We start from the raw sequence: 6,265 nt of genomic DNA, 5'->3' as shown, positions 1-6,265 counted from the left end.
AAAATAGCTTTTGGGGATTGGTGGTCCCTAACAACAAATTCATAGAGATAGTCCGATAGAATTCACTTATATTTCTTTTCGTTTAATTTTTTTTATTGCAGGCGTTAAATATAGTCTGCAATATATATCTCTCTTTTTAATATTTTTCTATGCTATTTTTTGTTTAAAACGATTCGCGCACCTCGCGCGGGTAAGTATACTAGTATTATAGAAGAGCCAGGTTTCGACCCAGCTGCTTCTTGTCAATAAGATTAAAATTAAGGGTAATATCGACTTTTACTACACTCCTGTGAGACGTGTCTTCCGGAAAGTTGCCACGTTTCCCATCTTATTCCCTCTTGCTAATCAAACTTCTCGATCCTTCCTCTGAAAATTCTATCTGTCATCTAGATTGAGAGAGGATCAAGTGCGCGACTTGGCAATAGCTAAAAGGAATTGCAAGGTTATTTTGTTATCTTCCTCTTCTGTTGTTCGGTTCCTTCAACCTCCTCTTCTTCCTGGAGCTCGAACCAACTCTATTCTAATCTCCTTTGCTCATCACCAATTTATCTGTTAAATACTTGAACGGGAAATTGAGGATGGGGTCTAAGGCTTTTTGGTTCTCGCTTGCGGTGAGTTCCACCTGTTTTTTTTTTTTTTTTGAATTCTTTATTTAGGGATTTCTATAGTTGTTTTTTGTTGCCTTTACATACCAGGCTATATATATTTTCTTAAAAGCAGTCGCTTGCGGCTTATTGGATAAAATTCTTTTTATTTGTTTATATGCGTTTGGAAATATTAGCATGCGATTCTTTTTCGAAGTACAAATATCATCGTTGCTTTTTGGCCAGGAGCGTTTGTATTAGATTTCTTTTATAAATTTGTAGTTTTTTTCAAAAAATAAATATTATCGACCTGATATTTTCTTTTTTTAATCTATTGATTAAGTGAATAGGAAACTTAAAAACCTATCTGATAAAACGAGGTGTATAGGCAGCTTGATAGGATGTCTGTCACTGTGTATTTGTGGGCGATGATTGTGTCTCCTATCCGCTAAAGCTCCTCAACAAAATTTAGTTTCTTTTCAAGTTAAAGTGTAAAACATATGTCCATGCTATGGGTGTACAAACGAAACCGACAAACCGCACTAACCCGATAATTCGAGTCAAATCGAGAAAAAAATCCGGCTATGGTTTGGTTTGATTTGGTTTGGTATTGGAAAAAAAACCCGACCATAATTGGTTTGGTTTGGTTTTAACTGTAGAAAGTCAAATCGAACCAAACCAACCCGACATTACATATATATAAATTTTAGATATATTTAATATATAAATATACTTATTGTGATGTAATTTATAAATATATCTTACAAGATTTCATAATTTTATCTTTTGAGGTATTATTTCAAGGTTGAACTTAGAACTTTTGAATGTTCCAATAAGCTTTATAGCCATTAATATTAGTAAATTAAATAGTGCTAACAAAAGCTCAAATCAAAATCAAATCAATAGTAATACTAACAAAAGACATTCAATTCAATACTAGGGAATGTATTGAATAATTTTTTTTTTGTTTTGCAATAATTTAGATAAAAATGTATAACCTATTTTTATTTTTTCTTTAGCGTTTAGTCATGTAATTAATACTTCCTTATTAGTCTACTTATTTTAGAATGACTTATAGCCTGTTTGGCCAAGCTGCAAAAATCAACTTATTTTGAGTAGTGCTTTTTTTTTCCAAAAGTGCTTTTCTTAAAAGTACTTTTGGTGAAAAGCAGTTTGTGTTTGACTAATTAGTTTGAAAAACACTTCTGAGCAGCAATTAGTGTTTGACCAAGCTTTAAAAAATCGCTTCTAAGTGTATTTTTCTCAAAAGTGCTTATAAAAAAAGTGATAGAAATTACTTTTTTCTGCTTCTCCAAAACTGCTTCTGCTTCTCCTCAAAAACCCTTTTTTTTCCTTCCAAAAGCTTGGCCAAAAATCTCAATTTTTGGCTAAAAGTGCTTTTGGCCCAAAAAAAACACTTTTGGCCAAAAAGAAGCTTGGCCAAACATGCTATTAATACTTTTAGATTATATTAATTTTATTATGACTTTTTAATTAGCAATATTTATATTACATAATTTTATTGTCTTTATTGTTGAATATTTTAGGATAATGCCATGTCATATCTCATATTTTGTATTATTTTCTTGGAAAATACTTTATATAGTTGTATCTTACTAAGACTAAAGAAATATTTTGAGCACAATTTATATGTTTTGTTCTACGAAGATTTTACCGGAAAAATCTCGAATAACCCGAAAATTCGAGAAAACCCGAGAAAAACCGAGAGTGAAAAATCTGAGTTTTATTGATTTGGTTTGGTCTTTAGATTTAATAACCCGACACAATTGGTTTGGTTTGATAATTATAAAATCTGAACCAACCCGATCTATGTACACCCCTAGTCCATGGTATGATAGTATTACTTGAAGTGTAATAATATACTTAGGTGAATAATAGTGCAATATAGGTCAATTTACGCTTTAGCTCTGTTTTTCTTGCTAATAATATATTTGCGATACAACTTTGTGATGATACAATCAACTAGCAATTCCATCAGTTGAGATGTACTGGGTTTTGAAGTCAAGGTAATCAAGGGACGACTTAAAGTTGCGATTTTGCTAAAACGTTAAGGGTGTGTTAATTTACTTAATGAACCAAAGTTATCTTCTCTGTCTCACTACTTACTAATAGTAGCTACCAATTCCGAAGTCGACGTGACAAATTTTCTGAGTTGCTCCAAATATACTAAGGCTCTATGCTAATTCTTTTTCTTAGTAGTGTGGTAGAAATAGATTAAATGTTCTGAGATAAAAATTCTTTTTTTTTTACAGAACAATTGCTCTTTTTTTTTTTGTTATGAAGTTTGCTCATTTTCTTAATTCAATATGAATAATGGTTTCTTCTTTTGGTAACCTACTAGTAGCTTTAATTTTAAGTTTCAGAAGATGTGCTTATTGCTTTTATGCATGGGCGGAAATTGCAACAACAAAGCATTTGTCTTATTAACGTCTCAGCTTTCATCGCATTGTGAACTCTCAATAAATTTATTTGTTATCCCCGTGTTTATTTGCTTTATTGAAATTAGTTTATTTGGGGCAATATTCCTAATTTTTAATTTGATAATTTCATTCCTTGCGTCTACCTCTTATAAAAGAGTACGACACAAGCCAATCTTTTAACACAAAAGAATTTGACACCTCTCTCTATCTCTCCCCCCCCCCCCACACACCCCACCCCCACTTGCATTAGGTATTAATTACAATGCAAGTTAATTACCATGTGAGGTTTAAGCTATTTGCAGAACCTGTGACCTTTTTGCAAGAAGAGAGCTTTTTATGTATACATTGAAGGTATTGAGTATAAGTACTTGCATGGGTATAAATTGGTATTGTCATGTTAGACGGTGATTGGCACTTGATCATTATTTATTGCTTTTACTGGTGCCTACATTGCCGTTGTCTTTTGTCAAAGACTGCAGAGAAGACTCATTATGCATTATGAATGCATCACATTTTATCGTTATCTTTTGTCAAAGACTGCAGAGAAGGTTCATTATAGCATTATGAATGCATCACATTTTATCTGTATCAATGTAAAGAATGTGTCTTCTTGCAACTATGCAACATCTGAGAATGGATATTTTGTTTCTATATGGATGTTGATCAGTTAGTATTATTATTTGATTTGATAGTTACTTAAATGCCTCGACTTTTGTTATCTGTAGTTTTATATCAAATCAAAGTTTGATCAAAAATAAAAGTTTCAGCTTCTATATGCTGGCACGGGCTGTCACTATCTAGTGTATGATACATCCCTTTAATTGCATCTATAATTTTGGCTCTTATCCTGCGAACTCTGATTCTTTTAACACGATGGAGTAATTATTATACGTTTGACTGTTAAATATTTGAAATAATTTTGCATGGTCAAAAGTTAAAAGAAGAAAACATCAAAGATCAGTAACGACATAATGACATAATTAAATCCGTGAGCCCGAAATTTCTACGTCGTTTACCAACCGATTGAACTTTTTCCTCATGCCATGCAGCAGCCGATTTATAGTTAGCTGAACAAAATAATCATAAAACAGTCGAGTTTTGTGAAAAGTGCATCTTTAGTATACACAAGTTAACCGCCCCATTTATACCGTAATTTGTCTTGGTAAACTTGTCTTTGATTTTTAGATTTAGTCAAGTGTAAACACAACTAGAAAACTAAAGGCAAATCAATTAATAACACTTATAGTCAAGGCTTTATATTGAATGGAGCTGTTGAAAAGCGCACAAGAGTTTTAATTACTAAATCATGCTAGAGAGATCCGTTTATGCGCTTTACTTACTCTCATTAAAGGGTAACTCGGTGCACTAAGTTCCCGCTATGCACGGGATCCGGGGAAGAGGCGAACCACAAGAGTCTATCGTATGCAGTCTTACCCTACATTTCTGTAAGAGGTTGTTTTCATGGCTCGAACCCGTGACCTCTCATTCAATATTCATTCTATAAATCAAAAGGTGGTAATTCTTTACTTTGATGGAGAGAAGTTAGTTGAAAGATATAATATACCAAGGTTTTTTTTTGTCCTTAAAAGATTACTTCATTACTACTATTAAAGAGTTACAGAGGACAATGTGCTCGTGGCACTAGTGTTAGCTGATGGTACACTATTAGTTACTATTAACCTATGATCCATAGGTGGATCAACCTTTAAACTATTAGCTACAGTACTACCATGATCCACAGGTGGATCATTACTTAGTCTATTATCTAGTTGATTACTAGGATTCATGGAAGGATCAATACAACTACTAGCTGGGTGGTTACTAAATAGGGGAACTGGGAGCATGCTTGTGCATGGATTTACATTTGGGGTAACATGGTTTTCAAAAATGCAAGGGTTGACAAGTCTCCTGCGTACTGCCCTTTCTTTGTCTGCATGGAAAAGATGGTGGACAAAAGATGGTGGTGTACAGAAACTTGCAAGCCATCACTGCTTGCTAGTTGCATGCCATAGTATGCTAATCCATCACCTACCATATTTGCCTCTCTGTAAACATGTTGCATAAGTGGATCATCCAGCTGCTTGAGCAGCAACCTGCAATCAGTGAGCAAATTAGTATAGTGAGGGTTGTCAGATTGAAGCAAAGTGATTACCTCCTAAGCATCTATGTTGATTTCCAATGGGAGGTATCCATGTTGTAGGGCTATGCGTAATCCATGGAGTAAGGCAAGTAATTCCATTTGTATACTATTACCAAACTCTATGTGCTTTGCAAATCCCAAAAGCCAATCCCCTTCAGGTGAATGGATGACACCCCCTATGCCATTAAAACCTGGAGACCTAGCATCAGTGTTTAATTGGTAGTGGTGTTGGTTTGGAGGTTGCCATTTGATATAAAGGGGAGTGTAGGATTTGAACTTGTGTTTTGGTGATGTAAGGAATTGATATTCCGCGGCTCGAGTAATTATTTGATGAAAGGGCACTAGGTTATGTTTATGGTTGAAAATATTATGATTTCTTTGGATCCAGATACCCCATAAACAGTAGGGAATTAATGTAGGTGGAGTAATGTTGTAAGGGGTGTGGTGTGTGTATTGAGCGATCAACATTTTGATTAGCTGCATTAGAGGAATGTTACTGTCTTTAAGAGAGGTTATAAGGGAGGTAAGACCTAGGTGTGCCTATAAGGAGGTGGAGGCAGTGCATTCGAAGAGGATATGTGTGATAGTCTCCTTGCCTCTAAAACAGTAGAAGCATAGGGGATTAGTGATAATGTTTAGGTGAGCTAAATATGCATTTGTGGGGAGTTTGTTGTGGCTACAGATCCAAAGGAAGTACCTGATTTTTGGAGGTGTGGGTAGTTTCCAAATCCAGGTATTGCTTGAAGGAGGTGTATGGGGTATTAAAGCATGATAGCAAGATTGGACGGTAAATTGCCTCGATGGGGTGAGATTCCATATAAGGGAATCAGGATGAGTAGGGTATTGAGGTAGGTAAATACTGAGTATTTTAAGAAGTAGGGTCCGGGGAAGCTGAAATGGTAAATTGGGTAGATCCCAATTATTGTCGTGGATATAGTAACTAACCTTCCGCTGAGACTCTTGAAGTGGTAGGGGGCTTGCAAGTTGTGATCTAAGTGAGGTCTAATGGTCAATCCAATTATCATCCCAGAAGTTAATATGATCGCCCGATGAGACTACCCATTTAGCCCCTAATTGGCAATGGTGCCAGCCATGTTGGA

The 6,265-nt window shown here is 34.9% G+C and overlaps 1 long non-coding RNA gene across 1 annotated transcript; it reads left to right on the top strand.

The window, feature by feature from the left end:
- The first annotated feature begins 352 nt into the window (after window positions 1-352).
- LOC104242435 (uncharacterized) lies at window positions 353-3,726 on the top strand. Its single transcript, XR_011406136.1, has 2 exons — window positions 353-611; window positions 3,328-3,726. It is a non-coding gene; the product is annotated as an uncharacterized lncRNA (long non-coding RNA).
- The last annotated feature ends 2,539 nt before the right edge of the window (window positions 3,727-6,265 follow it).

This window comes from Nicotiana sylvestris, chromosome 3 (genome assembly GCF_000393655.2).
Source record: "Nicotiana sylvestris chromosome 3, ASM39365v2, whole genome shotgun sequence".
In the NCBI taxonomy this organism is placed as follows: domain Eukaryota; kingdom Viridiplantae; phylum Streptophyta; class Magnoliopsida; order Solanales; family Solanaceae; genus Nicotiana; species Nicotiana sylvestris.
The sequence above is the reverse complement of the archived record's forward strand: the minus strand, read 5'-3'. Positions and strand labels throughout refer to the sequence as shown.